Genomic DNA, 14965 nt, shown 5'->3' with positions numbered 1-14965 from the left:
CCAGATGAGAGAGAGAGAGAAAAAAGACAACTTTTCAAATTTAGTTTAAGTCCAGGTGGTTTCTTCTCATTCTGTCAACACTTGCTGATGCTCCGGCCCGGTTGTGTCCCTCCGGTTGTATCCAGAGAGCACAGTGACATGTTGGCTGGTTGCTGCTGTTGCTGGCAGCCTACAATTATCTCTTCAATTTGTTTGAGGCTGCTGACAGCATCTGGAAAGCCCTGTCGGAGTGGACATGAACGCAGACACGAACAGAGAGGGGAGTTCTGAAAACACAAGTGAAAAAAGAAAAAGGTTTTACGTGAAAAAGAGGACCACAGAGAATAGTCAGGAGGAGGACTTTTGAAAAAGAGATCAAACATTTATTTGAACATTTTTCCTCCTTAGAAAAAAGTCAGTCGCACAGATTTCCATGACGCTTTAAAGAGGGTGGAGCTGAATCACACAAACTAAACAGATGTGTAGGACTTCCTTCACGTAGGCGTGGGCTATACTGCTATGTGTGATTTATTGTTTTATTATCAATAAATCAAGATCCGTAAATGAAACTTGACAAATCTGCTAAACTTTCGTTTCATCAGGTCTTTATCTCACAAAGTTGTTTTATTATCAAATCTGAGAGAAGAAAAGTGCAACTTTTCTCCTAAATTCTCGTTACACTTTTTGCTCCGAGTGTTTTCTTCCTCCTAGGTTGGTTACTAACGCATACCTAAAATTCCTTACAGCCAGTAGGAATAGAGATTATGGTACACACATCTGGCAGCAGCTGATGAGAGCTGGATTTAAAAGAGACACTAACAGGAAACAGAATAACATTTAAAAAGAAATTGTTTATCTGTCGTTATCAACGTTAACACTGGAACCTGCAAACATATATGAATGAAAAGGGTGATAAGGGAATAAACTGCGGCGAATACAGAATGCTTTTTATTTAAAGATATCTGTTTCAAAGCGGGCAGATGTGTCAAATTTAAAACCGGTCGATCTAACGCTCTTAGACTCTGTCTCCAGATGACCTTTGACCTCTTTGAGAATCAGCACTTCAGACTCTCCTGGGTCAAGCACATTGCGTGTCTGACCCTTGTCTCAGGACCAAAAGACCAACGTAAATACACAGAAACCTGTCTTTTTACACCCATGTTTACACTGCTGGTGTGCAAATGAAAGAAATATGGCACAAAAAGTAGAAACTTATTTACTAAACTTCCCAGAATTACCATCAGAACATATGTTATACAAATACATAACATGTGGTTATGTATAATCTAAATTTTTATTGATATAAATGTGTGTTACATCAAAGCAAAAAGTGAAAACACACCTTTTCTCACAAGGTTGAAGAGTTTAAATCCCTTTTTTTCATCATATAGCGCTCCCTGCCTGTCTGTCACCCCCCCCCCCCCCTGCCCGCCCCGCTGAATGCAGTTTCAAAACGGCGTGAACGATGCTGTCCCTGACAATGATGGGAAAAGTCTTGTGCTGACAAGGAGCAAACAAACACTAAGGGTTTTTCATTTCAGGCCAAGCCTGCTGTCGACAGCTCAAACAATTGAAAGCAAAGGAAGGAATGAGAAGGAAGAGGGGGGCGGGGTGAGAAAAGAAAGACTAACATGCCCCAGCGCTAATCGAGCATCTTTCTTTTAAAAAAGAAGAAATATCTCCTCCTTTGTTGATGCTGAGAGCTCTTTGTTGAGACTCAATCTGATAACAGGGTGTGAGTGTTTTCATAAGTTAACCTCTCCACTATTTACTGAGACCCAGAGCCGCCAAATGGTGTTTGTGAAACCTGCTGTGCTGCATTTAATCCCACTGAGAGGAGCAACACTTCCAAACAAAAAGCTTCATCTTGTACTGATTATTGTCCTGCATCTCGCTCTGATTTTCAATAACTTCTCTGGGAAGGAACGCTTCGGTGGCCGCAGTTTATACTTTGGCTGGAATGTCATAGCAATTAACTCATACTTTCTTCAAATGTGCCACGCAGTCATTAAGGATTACAATATGGCCAGTCCTTTCACATGTGATGAATTTAATCTTGGCTCAATGGCTTGAGATTTTTCCTCAAGTGGATCCAGGATTCTGGGGATTTTAAACTCCAACAAAGTGCTCAGACAGACATGAAAAGGTTGTGTGCTGAAGACGAAGGCATCTCGCCTGTTTATGAGCCAAGAGAAAAACCCAATGTTGCATTGCTGTAGGTAAAAACCTGTGTTTGACTATCAAAACCCAACACCACCACACAGTGAGCCCTGCGAGCGTGTTCTGGCAAGCAGTGTTGTGCAAACAGCATTGCTATTTAGGACAAGTGAGCTGTTGAATATTTATTGTTTGGTTAAGGTTTCAGTGAGAAATTACAACATCAGTCGGCGGCATAGGAGAAGATCAGTGACGAGGGGGGGGGGGGTTTCCCACATTTTCCCAGACCAGAGTTGTCTGAACCTGATCAACACACATATCTACCCAGAAAGGCTGCTGAGGCGTTGATGGACAGTCCATCTTTTTCATTCTCTCTTTGAAACTCAGCAGCTATAGCGAATTGTTCGACTGAAAAGAGCTTTTGTAAGCTATGCTGAAGTTTCTGGCCTGAAGGAGATGAAATATTCTATCTTGTATAGCAAGAACCTGATTGTTAGTTTTATTCTTGTCAATGGGGTGAAACCTAAGGACACTATTTAGACTAATGGTCGTTATTATGTCGTATTGTGGCTCAACCTGCAGGAAGTTAATCTTATTCTTTATTGTTGTTCATGGATTCCAATCAGTCAGTTATAAAAATGATCAAACGCGACTTTAAATCAACTTCCAGCCGTGTTGTGTTGCCTGAAAATGCCATTAATGAAGAATAGAACATGACAAACATTATGATTAGTGAATTTGTTTGTGGAATCAAAGTGAATCAGTACAAGCCAATAGAGGCATTGTCGTGTCATCCTTCCCCATTTTTAATTTTTTTACACATTAATGAGGGCCAATGAAAAAACATTAAACACATTAAAATAAAAATGCAGCTTGTTTTATCCTTTAATAAGTCTGCAAAAAAAAGGAGTGCACTGAGGATCTACTGCCAGTCTTGTGAAGATCCAAAAACTTACCCTCGTGTAAAACTCACCCAGCCACGTCTCACTGCTGTGTTGAATAAACTGTTTGCACAACAACACGGTGGCAAAAGTAAAGATTTTCACTTTTTTCCACTGAGAAATTGTCCTCCAGGCTGCAGAAATTAACTTTCAGTTTGCGATTAGTATCTCTATGATCTACACTTGGCTGTGATGTTGGTTCATCTTGAATGGGCTGCTTTGGCAGGATGTTTGCACAGGCAAAGCTTGTAGCCTGAAGTCTGGAGAATAGCTGAGTGACGGAGTTTCACATTTTTACCAAAAGTTTCTTGGTAATTGCTGCCATACAAAATGTTTTTTGTTTCTTTTATTTAAAAAGAAATAAGAGAGTACTAGGACAGCAGAGTTTCCTCTCATTGTGCAACTCAGGAGAATTGGTCTGTGTAAATTATCCATATGTAAGAGTGTGAGTGGGTTTTGGTCCTTCTATGTTCTACTATCCAGGTGTACCCCGCCTCCCGCCGATGTCAGCTGGGATTGGCTCCAACGTAAACCTTGGATTAGGATAAGCAGGTAGAGACGAGAAGTTTACTTCAAGGAAATGAATGAATGAGAGAATACTGAAAATGGATCAAGGAATGACTATGATGCATTGATCCACCCAGTTCTTCCTGATTGGCTTGACATGACAATAACGTTTGAGATATGAGAAATATCATCATCATACTGCTAATCAGATTTCAGCAGGTCGTGATGTCGAGATAGAAGGGCTTTTAAAAATACATTTTATATGTTTCCATCCTTCCAAAAACACACCTCTGGATATATTCACCTGATCCTCTGCTCAGCATCTATCGGCACAAAATTTAAGGAGAATTGAAAACATTTTGACTTATCCTGCCATATATAAAGAAGGGCATCTGGCCCATAACCTCCTTGAACTCTTGTTTGTGGAGGCGACATTCTATTAACACGCAGTTGTTGAACGGTTGTGATTCATTACAACTTCTTCACATCATTTAATTAGAAAAGGTTTAAAAACACAAAAATATTGCACAAACTGCAGATGTAGAGAAAAACCTCATATGAAAGCGGATGAAGATGACTGATTTTTAACAGTCAATATATCAATCGAACTCAGAAACACTTGGGAAATACAAAAATAATCCCTCACAGGCTAAATATGTCATGTGCATGAAGGCCCACCCAGAAGAGTGACTGCAGCCGTTTGTCTTTCTTCATTTACTCTTTTATCATTGGTTTTGTTGTGCGGAAAATGTGCACACGTCCTCCCACACTGATTCAGCTCCAGATGGAAAACGGAGCTATCGCCCCCGCCCCCCAGCACGAGGACAGGCATCTCTGCTGCACTCTTTTCATAATAAAGATTTTCAAATGTTTTCCAGACTGGATGGCAGCAGCCTCTGTGTGGGGACTCAGTCAGAGTCTTGAATAACGTCTTGGCAACATCAGTTCAGTTTCTGAAACACAAATAAGGCTATAATAAGTACTGCCTGGCAGGCGTTAGATCAGGCAGGACTCCACCCTTCATCTATGGTGCCCCCTCCCTTGGTCACCACGGACGGCATTCACATTTTCTTGTGTTTTGAGGTGTTTTAAGCCTTTAAAGCCTTACAGACCTAACATATTTCTCTGATATTCCTGTCTGGACTTGAAGTCTGTCTCCAGAGTAATGTGATTTATAGAGGCTATAAAATCCAATCACAGCAAAGCATTAATGAAAAGGGCCATCCAATACGTATGATTGCAGTTTAAAATAGGGAAGGGGAAATGAATAATGGTTTTAAAGGAGCTGAGGTAGGGCAAAGGGAGACATTTGTGTAAAAAGTAAATTAAAAGTCAAGGTGTTGGTGGGAAAGGGAAAGAAAGGCAGGGAACAGGACCAGAAAAGGCCTGCAGAGGCTACAACTCTCATGGCCTGAATTACTATCATTACCGTAATGACTCTGTAATGTTTTCTTTCCTGGGCCAGTAATTGTTACCAAGCCCGCTGTTCAGGGATGCAGGTGGACAAATTGCTGCCGAGCATTTCTTTCCACAATAGACAGGGAACATAATCATTTCCACCATGCAGGCCTCAAATAGGATTTTTTAGCCTCTCAATCCCAACTGCAGGCATTTTGTCATTGTCGTAGGTCAACAAAGCCACATTTTTCTGTTCAAATAGCTAAATTTACTTACACTTGAGGCTTTTTAGGCACATCATCGCACTGAAACGTCCTCTTCAGCTGTAAAAGTCAGTTGATATATCAGCATAGCTCAGATCCAAGACTTTCCTGAAAAACTGCCATTTTCCCCTCTCCACAGCTCTCCACAGAGTCATAGCTGTGTTGTATACACATGTATTGACCCTTTTAAACTTCCACGGCCCATATAACCCATATGAGCACCCACCCACTACCACCTGCAGCAAACTGTCCATGACTCTTAAAACCAGCCAGATGTTGCTCTCAGTCTGGGATTCCTAAGTGGCTTCATGACAAGGACTCACAAATTAGTTAACTGATGTAAGAGGGTTTTTATTGTTAGGTGGGACCATCCCTTTCTCTGCTCAAGTAATAGAGCAAACGATGTGTCTTTAAACTAATGCAGTTCATTAAATAACAATAAAAAGAACAATGAGAAACAGATCATTGTGTTGCTAAAGAGCCAACTATGGAATGGGTTCAAAGAAAATAAAAGTTATACTAATAAAGTAAAGCCTCTTTATTGTTCTTTAATGTGGATTTCCTCTTTGGTTAGATTGTTCCTACATTTCCCAGAATACCCTTTAACCATCCACCAAAAAGCATGTCTGGACTTGTAGCTTTCAACAGGTTTAAAAATAGGGTTAAGGTTAGAGTTGGGTTCGGTTAGGGTTAGGGTTAGAGAAAAAAAATATTACAAATATCCAGATTTTTAAGTTTAAGTCCTGCATCAAAACTAACATTGAATATTCATATTTTTTATTACTTATATATTTTCTACTGTAGACTTCAACATACTGGTAGATTCAGGGTATTACTGTACTTTGCTTCTGCACTAAAAACATACTGTAAATACAGTTGAGCAAATCTACATTAAAAAGTAAACTTAATTAAGTCTTACTTTAAATATCCATGAGCCTAAAAACATACGATCACACCAACTTCAGAATAATTAAATATTTAAGTTGAATTGATTTGTTTGTTTCTGTTACGTGTGATAAAAGCTATATACACAAAATGTTTTTTTAAAAATTGTTACGCTAAATATGTTGGCTTCTATTTGCCTCCATCAAATTATTACAAACATCGAAATTAATTTTGGAGATTCAAGTCTGTCCAACTATCAACAGCAAGCCCAATATTTGGTCTTCTTATATCTGCGTTTTGGTCTCCACCAGCTCCTGGGGGAAATAACTGGCTCATTAGCTTAATTATTCCACTTTTATATAACACTTGATTTTGCCTCTCTGCCCAATTGTGCTTTACAGTGAAGTGACTTAATAACTTCTCTATTGAAGGCAAATTATCTCTGTAAACAACATGGATGGTTGGGCTATAGTGCAATATTTATTTATTTTTTTTAAAAGGTCAAAGATGCTTAAATGTTCTATGTATGAAATTAAAAATGGCAGAGATGGAGGACTTTCTCTTTGTGAATTTAAAGAGAAACAAGAGCAATGAATCGCACATGACACATAATCATTTTTTAAGCTGTCAAAGAATATGAATTACAACTCAGACATGGGCAAAAATGACAACTTTGTCAACAAATGCTAATTTCAAAAGAGCCCACGACCAACAGGACTGATAAGTTATAAAAGTGTTTCCTTTTAATGGTTATCAGACAGAATGTTGAGAAAATCTATTCACGAGCAGTAAATAGAGACATTCAAAAACACATCCAGTGGCAAGGACAGTGTTTTGTAGCAGTTGTAAAGCTATACGGCAGCCTCATCAGGAGACTTAATTTAGAATCTTTCAGGCTCTCCAAGGAACTTTCTGCACGCTGTATTCCATTTTCATACGTTATGTCCTCTTTTCTTCCCACCAGCTACTTTCTTCTCTGTCCCAGATGGTCCTTCGTCGAGTTCTTTTAAGTCCTTGCAGGCGAACATACATCAAAAGGCGAATTCCACGTCTTTTGAAAGTGTTGTAATTACCAGTGTGAAAGCAGCACATATGTGGCGCACACACCGCATCAGTCATACACTAACACCTGATTTTAATCACCTCACAATGGCTGCACCACTTCGACATACACAAAACAGCTTAAAGCCTGGAAGACGAACATTAGGATATTAAAAAGTATGACTTTTTTTTTTTACGTGAGCAAGCATTTGAAAAAGCACCAGTAGATTGGATTTCAATGTTTTCAGCCATTGAATCTAGTACATGGTGTTTTTGCTCAACACATCTCAGAAATAACAGTGGAGGGCGTCAATCGATGGGTAGATGACACTTTTTGGGGGGTTTTTTGCCATATTTTGATAATTTCTTATATAAAAACTACACTACTATTATTTCCAACATATTTTCAAACATTTGGCCAAACATATCCAACAAACTTGGAGCATCATTTCTAATCATATTAAGTTGGGCTACAGTGAATCTGTTTCCTTTAAGCTCGGTTTTGGTCTCCATCACTTTAACTACAGTATCAGGTACTCCACAATGTTGTCTGCTGTTTCGTGCATGAGAGATGGAATACAGTGTGGTTTTATTGTCTTGTCACTTTACAAAAAACTGCAGTTTCTTTAACTCTTTCTTAATGCTGAAACCAGTAAGTGGAATAAAACAATTATCCATCATGGAACAAATATGAGCAAAAAACTCTCTTATTACCTTACAGTTATTTCATCCATCGTGAAAATGAAAGAGTCCTTTGTGCTTTTTCGTTTAGAATAACAATATAACATTAATAAAATAACAATAATTTCTTTCTAACCAGTCAGCATCATAAGACCAACAAATCAGACTGTGGCCAGAATAGTTAAGAGTTGTAAAATTGATTTTCTAACAACCTGGATTCGATTATTATTTGGTTTTTGTTAACAGATCGTGAAATGTAAAATGATCACCATAGATTTAGGGAAATCAAGTAGTCACCCTAATACGCTATTTTTAACTCCCCAATAACATTAAAGGACCTTTTTTAAGTGTCCTTACAGATCTGACATACATTTTTTAGTGGCGTAATTCCCATATGTTCTTTTGCAGACCCCGGCTTGTTGTCATTGGCCCTCGCCCACCACACTGTAAGTCACCGAGTCTCACCATCCCGTATGGGAGAGACATGTTTCTGGTCAGTGACTCATACAGCATGTTGAACCACGTGAAACCACAGCTCTGAGCCCTTGTGTTAGCCTGCCAGGAGGCCTAAGGTACTGTCAGAGCATGCTGCACAAGTCGTTTCCATGCCCTCTCTGTTAGCAAACTTGTAAACAGCTGCGTTTTCCATCAGAAGTGGTTTTTGGAGATGTAATTTTTTTTCCATTCTTCCAGAATGGAGAGAGGCTGCAGGATAAAATGAGATGTGCTTCCTATACAGAGGTACAGATTGGCGCATGATTATTACAATGTCTTGAGTCATGCAAGAGTTACTGCTGGTAGATATAATTGTAGGAAGGTCACTATGGTCTGTGGGGCAAAACCAAAGAGTATTTTCTTAACTAATGAACTGTGAGATGAGGAATGAGTTTTTGCTGAATGAAATGTGTCTTGTTCTGACCTCAGGTTTGGTCTTAAATATGTCCAGTTTGTGAACTTATGCAGGGATTTAAAAAGAAAACACATCATTCTTTCTAATGTGCTGACACACCTTCACCAAACTGGGACTGCATTCACTCCATAACAAACATATAAATGGGTAAACGCAGAGATTAACGTGCGTTGACACTGTGATACAGTTGTAAATTCCTGCAAAAACATACAGGATATTAAACAGGGTTAAGGTCAGTATAAAATTAAATTTTACCCAGAAGTCTTCTAGTGCAGGATAGGAAGCATCTAGATCAGGAAAAGGCACCACAGTGACCTCTAGTGGTGAATCTCATTCTGAAAATCCTGGTTGGATTCAGGGGAAAGAAGCACCAACAATAAATGTACATTCATTCATACATTCATTCATTCATTCATTCATTCATTCATTCATTCATTCATTCATTCATTCATTCATTCATTCATTCATTTAAACTGTAAAGAAAGTCCTCATTAGGAATTGAACCCAATACCTTCTTGCTGTGAGGCAACAGCGCTGCCCACTGAATCAATGTGCTGCCCCCTTATATATATTTCTTCTTCTTTTCACACAGCAAAAAACATCAGCTAACTTTTAGAAATGAAATTGATTGAACTCGGTAGAGTCAGTGATGAATTTGACAAGTAGGTTTCAGATTGAAGCATGTCATTGCATTGTCCCAGAAGGAATCAGAAATGTCTTCCTGTTCCTCAACAGATATTTGTGAGCTTCAGTTGAGTAAGGTGCTTAAATTAAGGTACAGATTTCTGTGTGGGGGCATGTAAAGCAATAAATTGACTGACAATTCCAGGTATTTAAATATTACTTTTGTTGTCGTAATGAGGAAACATCCGAATTGGCAGTATAAGGCAAGAATTTAATCAAATGTTCCTCTGTTATCACACAGACAGCGTGTATATGTATCACTTTTTTTGCATTGCAGTAAAATCAGCCTCCTTGTATATGTGTGATAATGATAGTATGTTCAGGTTATATTCTCTGTATTTTTACTCTTTAATTGCCTGCTAGAGGAGGTAGCTGATCAATAGCGTCAGGCGCAACGTTAAAAGCCAGATAGCAGGCTGATCCCGCCTCACCCAGCTTGTGATTAATTACTGTGATGTACGATGAAGATACAGGGTCAGGCCCATCCTTACCCCTTCGCAATAATGAACCCATGCTGAGGTATAGGCGGTGAAGGTTAACTCAAAGAAATGATAATTAGACAGAATGCTGCGAGGGTTGGAGATGTGTTCTCATTTTGATTTCGGGTTGTGCTTTAATGATCAGTGGTAACGCTCTGGTATTAGTTTGTTAATGCTCCTGCCCTTCATAGATAGGCACTGGGCCCAAGAATCAAAAGCTCTAACCTGTTCAATTAATCACACGCTCATGAATCACGTGACCTTCCGGTTTCTAACACGACAACCTGAAAGAACTTGAAATACACTAAAGCAGGGTGATTATGACCAAAGCAAATCAAATGATTTTGGGAGTTTTGAAGGATCAGACCCTTTACCTTGAATTTCCAGGACGGTCCACATCTGTGAGACAGCTCCTCTGCTCTCTAGCACACTCTGCTGCCCTAATTCTTCGCTGCTAATTCAGAGACATTCCGACGCTCCAACGTCCTCACTCAGGTCCTCATCCGAAGACCCAGTAATCCCTCCGGTTGTGGGTGTTCAGGTTCAGCTGCTCCGCTGCTGCCAGAGCTCAACCGTGACAAAGCCGCAAGATTGGAGGACAGTTATCTGGACTTGCGACACTGGAGAAGACACCAGAGGTCACACTAATTTGGCTCACCAGTGAGGCGAGCTGACCCTTCAGGCAATCTCCCGCTCCTCCCTTCAATGAATTGGGAGTCCCACCAGCCAACCTGCTCGGCTCAGAGAAAGCGGACCACATCTCACAAGTAGGGCAAGCAAAGAGACCGAGGTGATCTGCCAACGTCCTTGGCACTTTAAATGACAGAGAATTGAAGGTCAGGAGGGTTTTCAGTCTTCGCTGGCTTCACCGGCCTGCAGGTTTCCAGTGAGGCCTCCACGCCGCTCACCTGACCCCTTGGAATCATTGATTTAAACTGTGGAGGATTAAAGTATGGATTATTCAAATTCTAAGATGTGGTTATATGACAAGTTCAGAGCTGAAATGGATTGCAGATGAAACATCTACGTCTTTATTGTACCTTAATAAGCCTCTGAAACAGTTTTAACAGCAAAAGGTTATAGCTTTGGATCTGATTCACGCTCCCCTCCTCAAACATTCACAGTCGATATTTTACAAAACTAAAATGACTAAGGTTCAAAGTTAGACTCGCACAAACTAATGAATCCTCAAACTTTGCATGGTTAAGAATGTTCTAGCATCTTTTAGGTTATTGTTTGTATTTACTGCCCAAAACTGACCTCTAATGGTTCCCCATATCTTTAATATCGTCAATGTTACTTCAAACACCAGCAGGCAGCTGTTGTCAGAAGAATAAATCTTTACTGCTAACATGTTGTGAATTTCATACTGTTTTGTTAGTGCCCCTAATGTCTGGAAATAAAAGCCAGTTCATGTCGGCTTCACCTTTCAGTCAACAGGGAGATCATTTGTGTGCTTCTTTATCTTCTTCACTCCTAAACATGTGTTGATACTTGTTTCTCACCCAAAGTCATGAACTCTGTGCACGGCTTTGCTCTTTTCTCTCCGGTTTCATTCTATTCAGGTTACTTTTGTATTCTGTTGTGTGCTAGAACTTTATAATGTTCCCTGCACTTCATTCTTATCTGTTCTATTTTATTGTTTCATCTTCCTGCCTTCACCTCTTCGGTTTCTCCTCGGTGTCCTGTTACGCTCTCTGTTGTATTCTATTTGTTAAAATGCTCTATTTTCTTCCATATCCTTAGTTTATGACACGTTCAGCTTACAGAGTTTACTCTCAACATGACTCACAATACTTGTCAAGGTTAGCAGAGCTGACTGTAAGGATTCCTTAATGAGTCTGTGACTTCAGGGACACTTAATAAAAAGAATAGCAGCCCTGCTCTTACCTCAGGACATTGTCCAGTGGATGTTATGTTAATCACTCAAGCCTAATTAATACCATGCATATTATTAGCAAACTAAAAATTCAAATGCCAGGCAGTGTTAATTACCCTTATAGAAGTCATCTACATTTCGGGAGGGAATGTTACCCGTCTGGCCAAGCTCAGTTACTGGAATCTGTCTCATAGGTGCATTAGTTTTTAGATATAACAGAGACAAACAGGAGGAAAAGGGTTTATATAATACACACACCACGTGTGTACTGTATGTCTCCTTATACTGTGATCTAATGACATTGTTTCATTACATGGGTTTACACACGCCTCAGAGATTTAAAGTACCTTTCAGAACTTTTCTCTGAAGTTTCTTACTATCTGTGCGTGTGTGTGTGTGTGTGTGTGTGTGTGTGTGTGTGTGTGTGTGTGTGTGTGTGTGTGTGTGTGTGTGTGTGTGTGTGTGTGTGTGTGTGTGTGTGTGTGTGTATTTCAGGGGGATTTCCTGTTATAATCTACAGTCTTTTCATTCCTAATGATCCTCATTCAGTTAACCACAAATCCCTCAACTTCTTGTTTTTACAAAGATAACGTGGGAAATGTCTGTTAACTTACTCTCCTTCCTTTTGCGTATTTGACTTTGAGTGACTGAAAACACGGCGGCTACCCAATCTTTTCAGACCGTCAACACAGGAACCCATAAATCACGTGAGCTGAGTATTTTATTAGCAGCACGGTAATATGTAAATACTAATAGTAATGTTTTTAGTCATCTTCTTGCTGATAATTCCTCCCTTTTCTTAAATACTAAATTGCTACAAAACCACATAGAACAGTGATTTGCTCTGTATTCTCTACTATGTCAACTGGCACAGCTAATATTATAGAGCCTGTTATACAGGCTGTCAAAGTAAAGTGGCTGTCAAAAAATATATATCACTATTATAATATAATTATATTGATGAAAGTGTAAGAAAAGACATTGTGACTCTGGATGCCATCCCGTGATTTTGTGGCATAATTGTAATATGTAAATAAGTTTGTACACATTACTTTACACGTTACATGTTATTATTTGGTTAAAAAAAAAAACTATTTCTGAGGAAAGTATTAACAGACAGATTTTTGTTCAGAGATGAGGAAAAAAAAAACTATTTGGTGGATTTGGGTCAAACAACCATTAATTCAGGTCATAACAACAATACTTGCCAACAACAATACAAAAATGATTTCTGCCAACTTTAAACATCTCCTTAATTAATCCTCAACTTGCACTCATAATTAATTGATATACACCCCCCACCACATGCTGCAGTCTCATACAGTGCTTTCCTGCTGGGGAAGTTAATTATCATGTTAGACAATTCACCTCAAGAGGATTTGTGCTGTGAATTATAATGAATTCCACTTTTTTCCTCTACTGTCAGCGTTGCCTGTTAAACCACCTAATGAATTACATTACTTTCCATCGTGTCACTGTTTTGGTGCAGTAGTAATGAATACTCGCTGTTGCTCATTTAATAGTCCTTTTAAACTATAGGAGCTACTTCTATCTAGTAAATATAGTTGTACCTCAATATTCTACACTAAACCCATTCTTTTGATTATTCGGATTCATCAGTTTACCTGCACCTGTGCTTTTGGATGGTGCACTGAAGTGGGACCAAATTGGAACCACACAGACGTGTAAGGATCCAGGCCCCCCTGTCAGGATTTAAAGCAAGAACCTTCTAGCTTTTTGGAAACAATACTAACTACTGTAACCCCAATGATAATATAACTAACAATACTGAATTTACTCACATAGTCCACGTTACTAAAGACTGATGTCTCCTCGTTGCTTGATCCAAATTCAATCCAAGAACAACATGCTGTTTTCTTATTCTTTTTACTAGTGAACATCAGATAGATGCAGTTTGTCTTTTGACAGAACTAGGTTAATGGTTTCCCAGAACTTTGCATGTTTGTGCTATGTGCTATTTATAGTTACTATACAGAAATGGGAGTGGTAGCCTATTTAATAAAATGGTAAATATTGATAGTTACTGATGGAGTTGAAACTGTTGATCAGACCGAGGACAGCCATCATATGAGCTACTGGAGTAGCTCCTTCCATATGCTGGGCTAAATGCTACTTGCTCTTGTAGTTTACTGTAGGCAATCTTTACCCAAACTCATTTTTAGAAACAGATTCACTTCTTTTTCAACTTGTTCTTACTGTTTTCCTCATTCTCTGTATTTATATGACTTAAACTGAAAAATTCACACAGGCCATCTTTGGATCTGCACTCTTGTCCTCTATCAAGTGAACATGATTGTCCTCCTCAGGCTAAAGAACAGGGGACTGGACTCAATATATTTTCATTGTTCAAGTGCTTCCCCAGAGTGCTGGAGAGAGGACAGAAAACGGCCATCTTGGCCAAAGGATGCCACATCGACCAGCATCACCACTCATTTCTCTTCTGCTTCCTTCTTTCATTTCAAAGTCATCTGAAAGAGGGAAACGTATGCGTCAAACCGTTTCCCCTTAAGCCTCACTTACATTTTGAAAAGATACCTAATAGAGAAATGCACATGATTCATCCAATGAAATAAATCCCAAAATAGAAAATTTCTTTTAGGTTCTTTAAAAGTCACTCATTACCAACTCCATCCCAATAAAGACACTTTAAAACCTCTCAAAGGCGAATAAATGTCCTCACATCTCTCTGTGCTGCAGCTAAATCTGGCATTATTGTAATTAATGAGAGGAGTTCATTAGTGCTCTCAGGGTTAATGTGTTGTCCTAAAGCAGATTAGTGAAGACTTTCTGCAGCATCCTAATTAGATCACAGCGGGCACTGCCTGTTGGAATAGATGGAATAATGGAAGAAGTCACTCTTCGCAGCAGTACCTCTGCTATAGGCTCAACATTCACCTGGAACAGTCCACAACTCAGCTTTGGATAACTCAACCAATTCAATTACATGCATCAATAAAACAGTAAGAGATCTTCCTTCTCATGTTTCCATTGGACATCTAGAGCTGAGGATTAGAGGGCAAAGCTGCCATCTGCCGCACTGAAATGGTTCTGCAGCTGTAAAACAAAGTGATCACAGTACACATCTGGGTTGCTGGCGATGTCGTGAAATAAATTCAAATTTTCTTGAACAGGCCCTAAAA

Source organism: Antennarius striatus, chromosome 22, assembly GCF_040054535.1.
Source record: "Antennarius striatus isolate MH-2024 chromosome 22, ASM4005453v1, whole genome shotgun sequence".
Classification (NCBI taxonomy): domain Eukaryota; kingdom Metazoa; phylum Chordata; class Actinopteri; order Lophiiformes; family Antennariidae; genus Antennarius; species Antennarius striatus.
Note: the sequence above shows the minus strand (reverse complement) of the source record.